The 17,500-nt window shown below is 60.3% G+C and overlaps 2 non-coding genes across 2 annotated transcripts in view; both read right to left on the bottom strand.

Moving 5' to 3' along the window:
* LOC131866659 (5S ribosomal RNA) overlaps window positions 1–34 on the bottom strand; it is a 119-nt gene extending 85 nt beyond the window's left edge. Inside the window, exon 1 of the ribosomal RNA XR_009365260.1 lies at window positions 1–34. This exon is cut by the window's left edge and continues 85 nt beyond it. This is a non-coding gene — a ribosomal RNA (5S ribosomal RNA).
* Window positions 35–5,949: 5,915 nt separating this feature from the next.
* On the bottom strand, window positions 5,950–6,068 carry LOC131866658 (5S ribosomal RNA). The gene has a single exon (XR_009365259.1). It is a non-coding gene; the product is annotated as a 5S ribosomal RNA (ribosomal RNA).
* Window positions 6,069–17,500: the final 11,432 nt, after the last annotated feature.

Raw genomic sequence — 17,500 nt, 5'->3', positions numbered from 1 at the left:
GATCCGGTGCACTAACGCTGGTATGATCGCACCCGTTATGAGCTTGTCGCAGTGTGTACTTAGCAAACCGCGACCCACGTGCGAATCCACCCCGGCCACCCACCCCCGTCGAGGTGCACACCCTCCCTCGCGAAGTGCGCCCCGTTCGCCAAGTGTGAGCCCTGCCCGGGTGCGCGCACCTTGCTAGGGCGTCGGGTGTGCACCCGGCCCGGCCTACGTGCGTGCACCTGGACGGGGCGTCGTGTGCGTGCAGTGTCCCGTCTGCAACGCGGTGCCCACACACCACCTCGGGCGCAACGACCTGCGCTCACATGTGGGCCGAGTGCACCTTGGTGCATGTTCGGGGCGCCTCGGGTGCACGCTCGATCTTGCCCCGGTGCACCAAGGCGCTCGGTTTGCCCCGGGTGCGCACTTGGTGCAAGGTGGGCACCCAAAATAGGGATCAAGCACCAAAACACAAGTTTCGGGATGCAAAATGGGACCCAAGGACCACAAATGCGTTCCAAGACCCATGATGGGTCCACGAGAACAAAAATGTGTTCCGAGACTTAATAAACAAATATTGGGTTTTAGGAGAAGAAACATGCTCTGATGCCCAAAACGAGAATCGACCCCGAAAAGGCCACAGGCCAAAAGTGGGATGCGAGACAAAAAAAAATGGGACCCGAGGACCAAAATTGGGTTCCCAGGTCGAAGACAGGGCAACCGGACAAGAAACGACCTCTAAGGCTCGAAATGAGTCCCGACGACTAAAACTTGACAAGAAGCACCCATCAGGCACCCAACTCGACACCCATGGGATGCCGACCCACCCGGGCTTCCACCTAGCACACCTTGGCACCCACCCACCCTCGCACCCAACCTCGCACCCAACTTAGCACCTTTGAACCCACATTGGCACTCACCCTGACCCTGGCACCTTGGAACCCACATTGGCACTCACCTTGACCCTGGCACCCACCTTTGCACTCACCTTGGGACCCACCCTGGCTCCCACCTCGGCACCCACCCAGACACCCACCTTGGTTCCTTGGCACCCACCTTGGATCCTTGGCACCCACCCCGACACCCACCTTGGCACGCAACTTGGCTACTTGCCACCCACCTTGGCTCCTTGACGCCCACCCCGACAACCACCCCGTGACCTACCCTGGCTAGGGTTGGTGCACACCCACCCTGGTGCCCACCTTGGCACCCACCCCATGACCCACCTTGGCACGCACCTTAGTACCCACCCCGTTACCCACCCTAGGACCCACCCCGTGACCCACCTTGGCCAGGGTGGGTGCCTTGGTGCGCACAACTTGCCTGGGCTGCACACCAGGGCGGGCTCAAGATGGCACCCGCGTTCCGTTTTTTTCACTATCTTTCAAAACGGAAATTTTAAAATCTCGTTTTTTTTTTTTTTTTGCCTTTTATGGAAATTAGTGAAGGCAGCGCATCAAAGGTGCGCAATGCTGGTGCGAACCCGGGAGCGCTCCGATGTGTGCTCCAAGGTGCGGCGTGCACGAAGTCCGAGCCCGGCTTGCCCCGGGTGCGCACCTCGCGTGCACCTTCGCCGGGGTGAGCACCTTGGCTGGGTTGCGCGCCCTGGTGCGCACCAAGGAGCGCTCTGAAGTGTGCTCCAAGGTGCGGCGTGCACGAAGTCGGAGCTCGGTTTGCCCCGGGTGTGCACCTCGGGTGCGCACCTCGCGTGCACCTTCGCTGCGGTGGGCACCTTGGCTGGGTTGCGCGCCTTGGTGGGCACCATGCAGTGCACGAAGTCGGAGCCCGGTTTGCCCCGGGCGCGCACCTCCGCCAGGGTGGGCACCTTGGTGCGCACAACTTGCCTGGGCTGCGCACCAGGAAGGGCTCAAGATGGCACCCGCGTTCCGTTTTTTTCACTATCTTTCAGAACGGAAATTTTAAAATATCGTTTTTTTTTGCCTTTTCTGGAAATTAGTGAAGGCAGCGCATCAAAGGTGCGCAACGCTGGTGCGAACCTGGGAGCGCTCCGATGTGTGCTCCAAGGTGCGGCGTGCACGAAGTCGGAGCCCGGTTTGCCCCGGGTGCGCCCTGGTGGGCACCATGGTGCGCACCAAGGAGCGCTCCGAAGTGTGCTCCAAGGTGCGGCCTGCACGAAGTCGGAGCCCGGTTTGCCCCGGGTGTGCACCGCGGGTGGGCACCTTGGTGCGCATGCCTTGCCTGGGCTGCGCACCAGGGCGGGCTCAAGATGGCACCCGCGTTCCGTTTTTTTCACTATCTTTCAAAACGGAAATTTTAAAATCTCATTTTTTTTTGCCTTTTCTGGAAATTAGTGAAGGCAGCGCATCAAAGGTGCGCACCTCGCTGCCCACCACGGTGCGCAACGCCGGTGGGCACCCGGGAGTGCTTCGAAGTGTGCTCCAAGGTGCTGCGTGCACGTTGTCGGAGCCCGGTTTGCCCCGGGTGCGCACCTCGCGTGCACCTTCGTCGGGGTGGGCACCTTGGCTGGGTTTGCCCCGGCTGCGCTCCGAAGCGGGGTTATTGGAGCGCCGCCTCTTTTTTTGTCGGAGCGTTTGGTGGGGTTTCTCGCATTGGCTCTTCCCAGGCCCGGTTGCCACCCTGGCGCGCACGAAGTCGGAAGTAGGGTTAATTGCCCGGGTGCGCACCTTTGCCAGGGTGGGCACCTTACCTGGGCTGTGCACCCGGGCGGGCTCAAGATGGCACCCGCGTTCCGTTTTTTTCACTATCTTTCAAAACGGAAATTTTAAAATCTCCTCTTTTTTTTGCCTTTTCTGGAAATTAGTGAAGGCAGCGCATCAAAGGTGCGCACCTCGCTGCCCACCTTGGTGTGCTCTGAGGTGCGCACCCGGGAGCGCTACGAAGTGTGCTCCAAGGTGCGGCGTGCACGTTGTCGGAGCCCGGTTTGCCCCGGGTGCGCACCTCGCCTGCACCTTGGCCGGGGTGGGCACCCTGGCTGGGTTTGCCCAGGGTGCGCTCCGAAGCGGGGTTACTGGAGCGCCCCCTCTTTTTTTGTCAGAGCGTTTGGTGGGGTTTCTCGCATTGGCTCTTCCCAGGCCCGGTTGTTGGGTGCGCTCCCACCCTGGCGCGCGCGAAGTTGGAAGTTGGGTTAATTGCCCGGGCGCGCACCTTCGCCAGGGTGGGCACCTTGGTGCGCACACCTTGGCTGGGCTGCGCACCAGGGCGGGCTCAAGATGGCACCAGCATTCCCTTTTTCTCACTATCTTTCAAAACGGAAATTTTAAAATCTCGTTTTCTTTTGCCTTTTATGGAAATTAGTGAAGGCATCGCATCAAAGGTGCGCACCTCGCTGCCCACCTTGGTGTGCTCCGAGGTGCCCACCACGGTGCGCTCCGAGGTGCCCACCACGGTGCGCAACGCCGGTGCGAACCCGGGAGCGCCCCGATGTGTGCTCCAAGGTGCGGCGTGCACGAAGCCGGACCCCGGTTTGCCCCGGGTGCGCACCTCGCGTGCACCTTGGTGCGCACACCTTGGCTGGGTTGCGCGGCCTGGTGGGCACCATGGTGCGCACCAAGGAGCGCTCCGAAGTGTGCTCCAAGGTGCGGCGTGCACGAAGTCCTAGCCCGGTTTGCCCCGGGTGCGCACCTTCGCCGCGGTGGGCACCATGGCGTGCACGAAGTCGGAGCCCGGTTTGCCCCGGGTGCGCACCTCGCGTGCACCTTCGCCGGGGTGGGCACCTCGGCTGGGTTGCGCGCCCTGGTGCGCACCAAGGAGCGCTCCGAAGTGTGCTCCAAGGTGCGGCGTGCACGAAGTCGGAGCCCGGTTTGCCCCGGGTGCGCACCTTCGCCGCGGTGGGCACCCTGGTGCGCACCATGGCGTGCACGAAGTCGGAGCCCGGTTTGCCCCGGGTGCGCACCTCGCGTGCACCTTCGGCGGGGTTGCGCGCCCTGGTGCGCACCAAGGAGCGCTCCGAAGTGTGCTCCAAGGTGCGGCGTGCACGAAGTCGGAGCCCGGTTTGCCCCGGGTGCGCACCTCGCGTGCACCTTCGGCGGGGTTGCGCGCCCTGGTGGGCACCATGGTGCGCACCAAGGAGCGCTCCGAAGTGTGCTCCAAGGTGCGGCGTGCACGAAGTCGGAGCCCGGTTTGCCCCGGGTGCGCACCTCGCGTGCACCTTCGCCGCGGTGGGCACCATGGCGTGCACGAAGTCGGAGCCCGGTTTGCCCCGGGTGCGCACCTCGCGTGCACCTTCGCCGGGGTGGGCACCTCGGCTGGGTTGCGCGCCCTGGTGCGCACCAAGGAGCGCTCCGAAGTGTGCTCCAAGGTGCGGCGTGCACGAAGTCGGAGCCCGGTTTGCCCCGGGTGCGCACCTCGCGTGCACCTTGGCGCGGTGGGCACCATGGCGTGCACGAAGTCGGAGCCCGGTTTGCCCCGGGTGCGCACCCCGCGTGCACCTTCGCCGGGGTGGGCACCTCGGCTGGGTTGCGCGCCCTGGTGCGCACCAAGGAGCGCTCCGAAGTGTGCTCCAAGGTGCGGCGTGCACGAAGTCGGAGCCCGGTTTGCCCCGGGTGCGCACCTCGCGTGCACCTTCGCCGCGGTGGGCACCTTGGCTGGGTTGGGCACCATTGAGCGCTCCGAAGTGTGCTCCAAGGTGCGCACCATGGCCCTCCAAGGTGCGCAGCATGGCGTGCACGAAGTCGGAGCCCGGTTTGCCCCGGGTGCGCACCTCGCGTGCACCTTCGCCAGGGTGGGCACCTCGGTGCGCACACCTTCTCAATGTTTTCTTGCCTTTTCTGGAAATTGGTGAAGGCAGCGCATCAAAGGTGCGCACCTCGGTGTGCTCCGAGGTGCGAACCCGAGAGCGCTCCGAGGTGCCCACGAAGTCGAAAGTCGGGTTAATTGCATTGTTTTCCCCGGGTGCGCTCCGAGGTGCGCAACATCGGTGCGCACCAAGGAGGGCTCCGAAGTGTGCTCCAAGGTGCGCACGATTCGGAGCTCGGTTTGCCCGGGGTGCGCACACCTTGGCTGGGTTGCGCACCCTTTGTGCGCTCCAAGGTGCGCACGAAGTCGGAGCTCGGTTTGCCCCGGGTGCGCACCTTCGCCAGGGTGCGCACCTTGATGCGCACGCCTTGGCTGGGCTGCGCACCTTGGTGGGCGCCATGGTGCGCACCTTTCGTGCGCTCCAAGGTGCGCACGAAGTCGGAGCTCGGTTTGCCCCGGGTGCGCACCTTGGTGGGCGCCATGGTGCACTCCGAGGTGCCCAAGATTGGTGCGCACCAAGGAGCGCTCCGAAGTGCGCTCCAAGGTGCGCAGGTGCGCGCGAAGTCGAAAGTTGGGTTAATTGTCCGGTTTGCCTCGGGTGCGCACCTTGCGTGCACCTTCGCCAGGGTGGGCGCCTTGGTGCGCACACCTTGGCTGGGCTGCGCACCCGGGCGCGCACACCTTGGCACCCGCGTTTCCTTCATTTTAAATTTTTTTTTTTTACAATCTCTCAAGTGGGAAATTCTATAATCTCAACTTTTTTTGCCTTTTCAGGAAACTTTTGAATGGAGCGCATCATTGGTGCGCTCCGAAGTGTGCTCCAAGGTGCGCACCTCTGGTGTGCTCCAAAGCTCTCTCCAGCTGCGTGCACCTGCCCCGGCCGCGCACCCGGCCCCGCCCAGCTTCGCTCACCTGTCCCGGGCGTCTGGTGCGGAACCTTAGAGTAAGAAACATCACCGTGCACCTTGGCCAACGTGCGCGACTCGACCGAGCGCGCACTGGCCGAGGTGCACACCGATTTCACCTGGGTGCGCGCGCAGCACCTCGGGCGCACCGGGGTGCGCGCACAACGCCCGGGTTGCACCGTGGCCTGTGTGCTCGGGGCGCCTCGGGTGCGCGCTCGGTGTCGCCCCCCGCGCGCGCGGTAGTGCGGGCAGCGCACCCCGGCCCGGCCCGGCCCCGACGAGAACGCAAACGGGCAAAAGGTTTATTCAAATAGCATTGCGACGCCCGGCGAAAAACTAAGAAAGGGTGCAACACCGGGACTTCCCGGGAGGTCACCCATCCCAGTACTACTCCGGCCCAAGCGCGCTTAACTGCGGAGTTCTGATGGGATCCGGTGCACTAACGCTGGTATGATCGCACCCGTTATGAGCTTGTCGCAGTGTGTACTTAGCAAACCGCGACCCACGTGCGAATCCACCCCGGCCACCCACCCCCGTCGAGGTGCACACCCTCCCTCGCGAAGTGCGCCCCGTTCGCCAAGTGTGAGCCCTGCCCGGGTGCGCGCACCTTGCTAGGGCGTCGGGTGTGCACCCGGCCCGGCCTACGTGCGTGCACCTGGACGGGGCGTCGTGTGCGTGCAGTGTCCCGTCTGCAACGCGGTGCCCACACACCACCTCGGGCGCAACGACCTGCGCTCACATGTGGGCCGAGTGCACCTTGGTGCATGTTCGGGGCGCCTCGGGTGCACGCTCGATCTTGCCCCGGTGCACCAAGGCGCTCGGTTTGCCCCGGGTGCGCACTTGGTGCAAGGTGGGCACCCAAAATAGGGATCAAGCACCAAAACACAAGTTTCGGGATGCAAAATGGGACCCAAGGACCACAAATGCGTTCCAAGACCCATGATGGGTCCACGAGAACAAAAATGTGTTCCGAGACTTAATAAACAAATATTGGGTTTTAGGAGAAGAAACATGCTCTGATGCCCAAAACGAGAATCGACCCCGAAAAGGCCACAGGCCAAAAGTGGGATGCGAGACAAAAAAAAATGGGACCCGAGGACCAAAATTGGGTTCCCAGGTCGAAGACAGGGCAACCGGACAAGAAACGACCTCTAAGGCTCGAAATGAGTCCCGACGACTAAAACTTGACAAGAAGCACCCATCAGGCACCCAACTCGACACCCATGGGATGCCGACCCACCCGGGCTTCCACCTAGCACACCTTGGCACCCACCCACCCTCGCACCCAACCTCGCACCCAACTTAGCACCTTTGAACCCACATTGGCACTCACCCTGACCCTGGCACCTTGGAACCCACATTGGCACTCACCTTGACCCTGGCACCCACCTTTGCACTCACCTTGGGACCCACCCTGGCTCCCACCTCGGCACCCACCCAGACACCCACCTTGGTTCCTTGGCACCCACCTTGGATCCTTGGCACCCACCCCGACACCCACCTTGGCACGCAACTTGGCTACTTGCCACCCACCTTGGCTCCTTGACGCCCACCCCGACAACCACCCCGTGACCTACCCTGGCTAGGGTTGGTGCACACCCACCCTGGTGCCCACCTTGGCACCCACCCCATGACCCACCTTGGCACGCACCTTAGTACCCACCCTGTTACCCACCCTAGGACCCACCCCGTGACCCACCTTGGCCAGGGTGGGTGCACCCACCCTGGTGCCCACCTTGGCACCCACCCATCCTAGCACCCAGCCTGTGACCGGGCTTGGAACCCAACCTTGCACCCGTCTTGGCCAGTGTGGGTGCGCACCCATCCTGGCACCCACGTTGTGACACACCCTTTAACCCACGCACCCTAGCAGCCACGTTGGCACCCACCTTGGAACACAACCTAGCAACTTGGCACCCACCCCGTGACCCACCTTGGCATCCACCATAGCAGTCGCCCACTTGGCACCCACCTTGGAACCCAAGTTGGCACCCACCTCGGCACCCACCTTGACACTTGTGGACCCACCTTGCCACTCACCCTAGCATCGACCCATCCTAGCACCCACCCTGGCACCTTTGCACCCTAGCACTCACCCATCCTAGCACCTAACCTGTGACCCACCTTGACACTCACCCTCGCACCCACCTTGGAACCCAACCTAGCACCCACCCACCCTGACACCAACCCTAGCACCTACCCACCCTTGCACCCACCCTGTGACCCATCTTGGCACCCACCCATCCTACCACTCAACCTATCACCCACCTTCTCACCCACCTTGGCATCCACCTTAGCACCCACCCACACTGGCACCTTGGCACCCACCTCGGGCAAGGTGGGTGCACACCCACCCTGACACCCAATTTAGAACCAACCGAGCATGTTACCCACCTTGGCACCCACATTGCAGCCCACCCTAGTACCCACCCTATGACCCACATTGGCATCCACACCCTAGCACCCAGGCACCTCGACACCCGCCTTGACACGCACCCTAGCACTAAACCTGTGACCCACCTTGGAACTCACCCTAGAACCCACCCACCCTGTGAACCACCTTGGCATCCACCTTAGCACCCACCCACCTTGGCACCCACTCTAGCACTCACCCATCCTAACACCCAACTTGTTACCCACCTTGGCACCCGCCCTCGCGTCCACCTTGAAACCCACCCTAGCACCCACCCACGCAGGAGCCCACCTTGGCACCCAACCTAACACCCACGCATCCTGGCACCCAACTTGTGACCCACCTTGGAACCCACCCTAGTACCCACCTTTGAACCCACTATATCACCAACCCACCTTGGCACCCACCCTATGACCCTCTTTGGAATCCACCCTAGCACGCACCCACCCTGGCACCCACCATGGAGCGCACCCTAGCACCCACCCACCTCGGCACGCACCTCAACACCCACCTTGGTGTGCGCACTGCGCCAACCTCTCAAAGACCCTATGTGGTGCGCTCCAAAGTGTACACCTTTGGTGCGCTCCAAGGTGCGCACCTTTGGTGCACACCGAGGTGCACACCAAAGTGTGCACCGAGGTGAGCACCAAAGTGCACTCCAAGGTGCACACCAAGGCGTGCACCTTTGGTGCGGTCAATGCAAACGAATTCGGAAGTTGGGGTCGATGTCCTAATCGCTGCTGCAGACTACACGTATGAGAATCGGACAAATAGCTTTATATAGGGGAGGTGTTGCGTTTGATGGGTCGACTCCCCTGGTTGTGTGCACTGCACCAACTTCAAAGACCCTGTCTTGTTTAAGAAGTCAAAAGTTGGGGTGGATGTCCTAATCATTGCTGCAGTCTACGCATGTATGAGAATCAGACAAATAGCTTATATAGGGGAGGTGTTGCATTCGGTGGGTTGACTCCCCTGGTTGTGCGCACTGCGCCAACCTCAAAGACCCCGCATAGCAGAAGAAGTCGGAAGTCGGATTTTGGTGAGCACCAAGGCGTGCACCTTTGGTGCGGTCAACGCAGACGAATTCAGAAGTTGGGGTGGATGTCCTAATCGTTGTTGCAGGCTACACATGTATGAGAATCAGACAAATAGCTTATATAGGGGAGGTGTTGGGTTTGATGGGTCAACTCCCTTGGTTGTGCGCATTACGCCAACCTCAAAGACCTTGTTTTCGTTAAGAAGTCAAAAGTTGGGGTCAATGTCCTAATGGCTCCTGTAGGCTACACATGTATGAGAATCGGACAAATAGCTTATATAGGGGAGGTGTTGGGTTTGATGGGTCGACTCCCCTGGTTGTGCGCATTACGTCAACCTCAAAGACCTTGTTTTCGTTAAGAAGTCAAAAGTTGGGGTCGATGTCCTAATTGCTCCTGTAGACTACACATGTATGAGAATCAGACAAATAGCTTATATAGGGGAGGTGTTGGGTTTGATGGGTTGACTCCCCTAGTTGTTCGCATTACACCAACCTCAAAGACCTTGTTTTCGTTTAGAAGCCGAAAGTTGGGGTCGATGTCCTAATTGCTCCTGCAGGCTACGCATGTATGAGAATCAGACAAATAGCTTATATAGGGGAGGTGTTGGGTTTGATGGGTCGACTCCCCTGGTTGTGCGCATTGCGCCAACCTCAAAGACCCTGCATTGCGGATGAAGTCGAAAGTCAGAGTTTGGTGTGCTACAAGGTGTGGTCGAAGGTGCTCACCTAGGTGTGCACCTTTGGAGCGCAGGAAAAGTGCCCTCCAAAAGTGCGCACCTTTGGAGTGCACAAAAGTGCCCTCCAAAAGTGCGCACCTTTGGAGCGCACAAAAGTGCCCTCCAAAAAGTGCCCTCCAAAAGTGCGCACCTTTGGAGCGCACAAAAGTGCCCTCCAAAAAGTGCCCTCCAAAAGTGCGCACCTTTGGAGTGCAGAAAAGTGCCCTCCAAAAAGTGCCCTCCAAAAGTGTGCACCTTTGGAGTGCACAAAAGTGCCCTCCAAAAGTGCGCACCTTTGGAGCGCAGAAAAGTGCCCTCCAAAAAGTGCCCTCCAAAAGTGCGCACCTTTGGAGCGCAGAAAAGTGCCCTCCAAAAAGTGCCCTCCAAAAGTGCGCACCTTTGGAGCGCAGAAAAGTGCCCTCCAAAAAGTGCCCTCCAAAAGTGCGCACCTTTGGAGCGCAGAAAAGTGCCCTCCAAAAAGTGCCCTCCAAAAGTGCGCACCTTTGGAGCGCACAAAAGTGCCCTCCAAAAAGTGCCCTCCAAAAGTGCGCACCTTTGGAGCGCACAAAAGTGCCCTCCAAAAGTGCGCACCTTTGGAGCGCACAAAAGTGCCCTCCAAAAGTGCGCACTTTTGGTGCGCACCAAGGCGCTGGTTCGGTCGTTGCAGGCGAGTTCGGAAGTTGGGGTCGATGTCCTGAGCGGAGGTGCAAACTACACAGGTGTCGGAATCGGACAAATAGCTTATATAGGGGAGGTGTATGCTTCGATGGGTCGACTCCCCAGGTTGAGCGCACCGCGCCAACCTCAAAGACCCTACGGTATGGATGAAGTCGGAAGTTGGGTCCGATGACCGATTCGATTAGTAGGTATGCTCATGAGGTCGGAATTTGGGTCCGATGACCTGCCATGTGCAGGAAGGCGAATGTTGGCACTGTGCGTTGCAAGGTGCACACCAAGGTGCTGGTGCGGTCTTTTTAGTCGAGTTCGGAAGTTGGGGTCGATGTCCTGATCGGAGGTGCAAGCTACACAGGTGTGGGAATCGGACAAATAGCTTATATAGGGGAGGTGTATGCTTCGTTGGGTCGACTCCCCGGGTTGAGCGCACCGCGCCAACCTCAAAGACCCTACGGTATGGATGAAGTCGGAAGTTGGGTCCGATGACCGATTCGATATGTAGGCATACTCGCGAGGTCGGAATTTGGGTCCGATGACCTGCCATGTGCAGGAAGGCGAATGTTGGCACTGTGCGTTGCAAGGTGCGCACCAAGGCGCTGGTTCGGTCGTTGCAGGCGAGTTCGGAAGTTGGGGTCGATGTCCTGATCGGAGGTGCAAACTACACAGGTGTGGGAATCGGACAAATAGCTTATATAGGGGAGGTGTATGCTTCGTTGGGTCGACTCCCCGGGTTGAGCGCACCGCGCCAACCTCAAAGACCCTACGGTATGGATGAAGTCGGAAGTTGTGTCCGATGACCGATTCGATATGTAGGCATACTCGCGAGGTCGGAATTTGGGTCCGATGACCTGCCATGTGCAGGAAGGCGAATGTTGGGACTGTGCGTCGCAAGGTGCGCACCAAGGCGCTGGTGCCGTCGTTGCAGTCGAGTTCGGAAGTTGGGGTCGATGTCCTGGTCAGAGGTGCAAACTACACAGGTGTGGGAATCGGACAAATAGCTTATATAGGGGAGGTGTATGCTTCGATGGGTCGACTCCCCGGGTTGAGCGCACCGCGCCAACCTCAAAGACCCTACAGTATGGATGAAGTCGGAAGTTGGGTCCGATGACCGATTCGATACGTAGGCATATTGGCGAGGTCTGAATTTGTGTCCGATGACCTGCCATGCGCAGGAAGGCGGAATTTGGGTCCGATGACCGAGTTGATGGCGTGCCATGCGCAGAAAGGCGGAATTTGGGTCCGATGACCGAGTTGATGTTGATGGCCCGCCATGCACAGGAAGGCGGAATTTGGGTCCGATGACCGATTTGAAGGCGTGCCATGCGCAGAAAGGCGGAGTTTGGGTCCGATGACCGAGTTGATATTGATGGCCCGCCATGCGCAGGAAGGCGGAATTTGGGTCCGATGACCTGACATACGCATGGAGTCCGACTCGGGGGCCGATGTTCGATTCGATGACTTGCATTGTGGGTAAAGTCGGAAGTTGTGGTCTTTGACCCGATTCGATGACCAGACTTCGGCTGCTTGAGAATCGGACAAATAACTTATATAGGGGAGGTAGTGTTCTCGAGCATCCTCCCCCCGTGCCCGTTTATGTCGATTGATGCTGGTGCTCGACTGGTTGGAGCGCTCGGATGCAAAAATCTTGCACCAGGATTTATCGATTGTGATGGACACGGCAAGTCTCCTGATTGCTATGCAGGAGCTCATCGTGAATCTCTATGCGGCCTTGGTATGGACTCGACCTGCGGAATGGTTCGGCAATGGTAGTCGCTCCAACACGTCCTTGCAATGGCCACAGAGGTGATTCGACTAGAGCTCCAGTCTAGCTTTTGGGTTGCTTGGCGGACTGGTATAGCCGCGATCGAGTTCCGGCCATGAACGTTTTAGATAGCTCTTGGGCTTTCTGGGACGGAAGTCGGAAGTTTGGGCTGTTGTCCGATTTGATGACCATTCTTCGGATGTGTGAGAATCGGACAAATAACTTATATAGGGGACTGTGTTGTCTCACGCAGCCCCCTCCGTGCCCCTCTATCTCGACCGATGTTGGTGCTTGAAAGGGTTGGGATCGCTCGGATTTATAAACGTGCACCACCATTTGTCGAGTGTGAGGGACGCGGCAGGTCTCCTAAATGCTATACGGGCGCTCTCTGAGAATCTCTATCCGGCCTCGACACAGACTAGTCTTGCTGAATGGTTTGGCACTGGTAGTCGATCCAACACGTCGTTGTTGTGGCCGCCTAGGCGATTCGATTCGAGCCCCCGTCTAGCTTTTGGGTTGCTTGGCGGATTTTGCCCTATCCGCAAGTGAGCTCGGTCCCTAAACGTTCGAGAAACCCGATTGCTATGCGCCGACTCTCTTTCTTGCGAGCCTCCATCTAGCTTTTGGGTCTCTACGGAACGGAAGTCGGAATCTGGGACCGTTGTTTGATTCGACGAGGCAGACTACGGTTGTGCGAGAATCGGACAAATAACTTATATAGGGGAGGTGTTGACTGGAGCATTCTCCCCCGTGCCCCTCTAACTCGACCAATGCTGGCGCTCGAACGGTGGTAGCGCTCGGATTTTCGTTGAGCGCCAGCATTGGTCGATTTAGAGGGGCATGCGAGATTCCCGAATGCTATGCGAGGGCTCTAACGGAAATGTCTATTGGTTTCGGTATGGATGCAATTGCGAGTGGTTCGGCAAAGGTAGTCGTTCCGATGCGTCCATGTCGTGGCCAAATCGATAATTCGATTTGAGCCCTCGTATAGCATTTGGGTCTCTCGATGTGATTCCGCATTCCAGTCCCTTTGGGCACTGCTTGAGCCGCATCCCAGGGGGTTCCCTTCCCAATAATCTGCCTCGCAACCCGATTGCTATGCGGTGAGGCTCCTCGGCCGCCTCGGAACTATCTGTGTATCAGACGCATCGCGGGATAAGGGGTTGGCAACGGTAGTCGCCCCAAGCGCGTCCGATGCTTGGACCATTCCGAGGCGGCCCTGAAGCCTCTTCCGTCTAGCCGTTGGGTCCTTCTCGCCGCATCCCTTGCCTCGCACCCCGATTGCTATGCGGTGAGGCTCCTCGGCCGCCTTGGAACTATCTGTGTATCAGACGCATCGCGGGATAAGGGGTTGTCACTGGTAGTCGCCCCAAGCGCGTCCGATGCTTGGACCATTCCGAGGCGGCCCTGAAGCCTCTTCCGTCTAGCCGTTGGGTCCTTCTCGCCGCATCCCTCGACTCGCACCCCGATTGCTATGCGGTGAGGCTCCTCGGCCGCCTTGGAACTATCTGTGTATCGGACGCGTCGCGGGATAAGGGGTTGTCACTGGTAGTCGCCCCAAGCGCGTCCGATGCTTGGACCATTCCGAGGCGGCCCTGAAGCCTCTTCCGTCTAGCCGTTGGGTCCTTCTCGCCGCATCCCTCGCCTCGCACCCCGATTGCTATGCGGTGAGGCTCCTCGGCCGCCTTGGAACTATCTGTGTATCGGACGCGTCGCGGGATAAGGGGTTGTCACTGGTAGTCGCCCCAAGCGCGTGCGATGCATGGACCATTCCCAGGCGGCCCTGAAGCCTCTTCCGTCTAGCCGTTGGGTCCTTCTCGCCGCATCCCTCGCCTCGCACCCCGATTGCTATGCGGTGAGGCTCCTCGGCCGCCTTGGAACTATCTGTGTATCGGACGCGTCGCGGGATAAGGGGTTGTCACTGGTAGTCGCCCCAAGCGCGTCCGATGCTTGGACCATTCCGAGGCGGCCCTGAAGCCTCTTCCGTCTAGCCGTTGGGTCCTTCTCGCCGCATCCCTCGCCTCGCACCCCGATTGCTATGCGGTGAGGCTCCTCGGCCGCCTTGGAACTATCTGTGTATCGGACGCGTCGCGGGATAAGGGGTTGTCACTGGTAGTCGCCCCAAGCGCGTCCGATGCTTGGACCATTCCGAGGCGGCCCTGAAGCCTCTTCCGTCTAGCCGTTGGGTCCTTCTCGCCGCATCCCTCGCCTCGCACCCCGATTGCTATGCGGTGAGGCTCCTCGGCCGCCTTGGAACTATCTGTGTATCGGACGCGTCGCGGGATAAGGGGTTGTCACTGGTAGTCGCCCCAAGCGCGTCCGATGCTTGGACCATTCCGAGGCGGCCCTGAAGCCTCTTCCGTCTAGCCGTTGGGTCCTTCTCGCCGCATCCCTCGCCTCGCACCCCGATTGCTATGCGGTGAGGCTCCTCGGCCGCCTTGGAACTATCTGTGTATCGGACGCGTCGCGGGATAAGGGGTTGTCACTGGTAGTCGCCCCAAGCGCGTCCGATGCTTGGACCATTCCGAGGCGGCCCTGAAGCCTCTTCCGTCTAGCCGTTGGGTCCTTCTCGCCGCATCCCTCGCCTCGCACCCCGATTGCTATGCGGTGAGGCTCCTCGGCCGCCTTGGAACTATCTGTGTATCGGACGCGTCGCGGGATAAGGGGTTGTCACTGGTAGTCGCCCCAAGCGCGTCCGATGCTTGGACCATTCCGAGGCGGACCTGAAGCCTCTTCCGTCTAGCCGTTGGGTCCTTCTCGCCGCATCCCTCGCCTCGCACCCCGATTGCTATGCGGTGAGGCTCCTCGGCCGCCTTGGAACTATCTGTGTATCGGACGCGTCGCGGGATAAGGGGTTGTCACTGGTAGTCGCCCCAAGCGCGTCCGATGCTTGGACCATTCCGAGGCGGCCCTGAAGCCTCTTCCGTCTAGCCGTTGGGTCCTTCTTGCCGCATCCCTCGCCTCGCACCCCGATTGCTATGCGGTGAGGCTCCTCGGCCGCCTTGGAACTATCTGTGTATCGGACGCGTCGCGGGATAAGGGGTTGTCACTGGTAGTCGCCCCAAGCGCGTCCGATGCTTGGACCATTCCGAGGCGGCCCTGAAGCCTCTTCCGTCTAGCCGTTGGGTCCTTCTCGCCGCATCCCTCGCCTCGCACCCCGATTGCTATGCGGTGAGGCTCCTCGGCCGCCTTGGAACTATCTGTGTATCGGACGCATCGCGGGATAAGGGGTTGTCACTGGTAGTCGCCCCAAGCGCGTCCGATGCTTGGACCATTCCGAGGCGGCCCTGAAGCCTCTTCCGTCTAGCCGTTGGGTCCTTCTCGCCGCATCCCTCGCCTCGCACCCCGATTGCTATGCGGTGAGGCTCCTCGGCCGCCTTGGAACTATCTGTGTATCGGACGCGTCGCGGGATAAGGGGTTGTCACTGGTAGTCGCCCCAAGCGCGTCCGATGCTTGGACCATTCCGAGGCGGACCTGAAGCCTCTTCCGTCTAGCCGTTGGGTCCTTCTCGCCGCATCCCTCGCCTCGCACCCCGATTGCTATGCGGTGAGGCTCCTCGGCCGCCTTGGAACTATCTGTGTATCGGACGCGTCGCGGGATAAGGGGTTGTCACTGGTAGTCGCCCCAAGCGCGTCCGATGCTTGGACCATTCCGAGGCGGCCCTGAAGCCTCTTCCGTCTAGCCGTTGGGTCCTTCTCGCCGCATCCCTCGCCTCGCACCCCGATTGCTATGCGGTGAGGCTCCTCGGCCGCCTTGGAACTATCTGTGTATCGGACGCGTCGCGGGATAAGGGGTTGTCACTGGTAGTCGCCCCAAGCGCGTCCGATGCTTGGACCATTCCGAGGCGGACCTGAAGCCTCTTCCCTCTAGCCGTTGGGGCTTTCTCGCCGCATCCCTCGCCTCGCACCCCGATTGCTATTCGGTGAGGCTCCTCGGCCGCCTTGGAACTATCTGTGTATCGGACGCATCGCGGGATAAGGGGTTGGCAGTGGTAGTCGCCCCAAGCGCGTCCGATGCTTGGACCATTCCGAGGCGGCCCTGCAGCCTCTTCCGTCTAGCCGTTGGGGCCATCTCGCTGCATCCCCCACCTCGCACCACGATTGCTATGCGGTGAGGCTCCTTGGCCGCCTCGGAACTATCTGTGTATCGGACGCATCGCGGGATAAGGGGTTGTCACTGGTAGTCGCCCCAAGCGCGTCCGATGCTTGGACTATTCCGAGGCGGCCCTGCAGCCTCTTCCGTCTAGCCGTTGGGGCCATCTCGCCGCATCCCCCAGCTCCTCGGCCGCCTCGGAACTATCTGTGTATCGGACGCATCGCGGGATAAGGGGTTGGCAGTGGTAGTCGCCCCAAGCGCGTTCGATGCTTGGACTATTCCGAGGCGGCCCCGCAGCCTCTTCCGTCTACCCTTTGGGGCCATCTCGCCGCATCCCTCGCCTCGCACCCCGATTGCTATGCGGTGAGGCTCCTCGGCCGCCTGGGAACTATCTTCGTATCGGATGCATCGCGGGATAAGGGGTTGTCACTGGTAGTCGCCCCAAGCGCGTCCGATGCTTGGACTATTCCGAGGCGGCCCTGTGGCCTCTTCCGTCTAGCCGTTGGGGCCATCTCGCCGCATCCCTCACCTCGCACCCCCATTGCTATGCGGTGAGGCTCCTCGGCCGCCTTGGAACTGTCTTCGTATCGGAAGCATCGCGGGATAAGGGGTTGTCACTGGTAGTCGCCCCAAGCGCGTCCGATGCTTGGACTATTCCGAGGCGGCCCTGCAGCCTCTTCCGTCTAGCCGTTGGGGCCATCTCGCCGCATCCCCCACCTCGCACCCGGATTGCTATGCGGTGAGGCTCCTCGGCCGCCTTGGAACTATCTTCGTATCGGACGCATCGCGGGATAAGGGGTTGTCACTGGTAGTCGCCCCAAGCGCGTCCGATGCTTGGACTATTCCGACGCGGCCCTGTGGCCTCTTCCGTCTAGCCGTTGGGGCCATCTCGCCGCATCCCCCACCTCGCACCCCGATTGCTATGCGGTGAGGCTCCTCGGCCGCCTTGGAACCATCTTCGTATCGGACGCATCGCGGGATGAGGGGTTGTCACTGGTAGTCGCCCCAAGCGCGTCCGATGCTTGGACCATTCCGAGGCGGCCCTGAAGCCTCTTCCGTCTAGCCGTTGGGGCCTTCCCGCCCCATCCCTCGCCTCGCACCCCCGATTGCTATGCGGTGAGGCTCCTCGGCCGCCTTGGAACCATCTGTGTATCGGACGCATCGCGGGATAAGGGGTTGGCACTGGTAGTCGCCCC

The sequence above is a fragment of the Cryptomeria japonica genome, unplaced genomic scaffold (genome assembly GCF_030272615.1).
Source record: "Cryptomeria japonica unplaced genomic scaffold, Sugi_1.0 HiC_scaffold_152, whole genome shotgun sequence".
Taxonomy (NCBI): Eukaryota; Viridiplantae; Streptophyta; class Pinopsida; order Cupressales; family Cupressaceae; genus Cryptomeria; species Cryptomeria japonica.
This window is presented reverse-complemented; position numbering and strand designations above follow the sequence as displayed.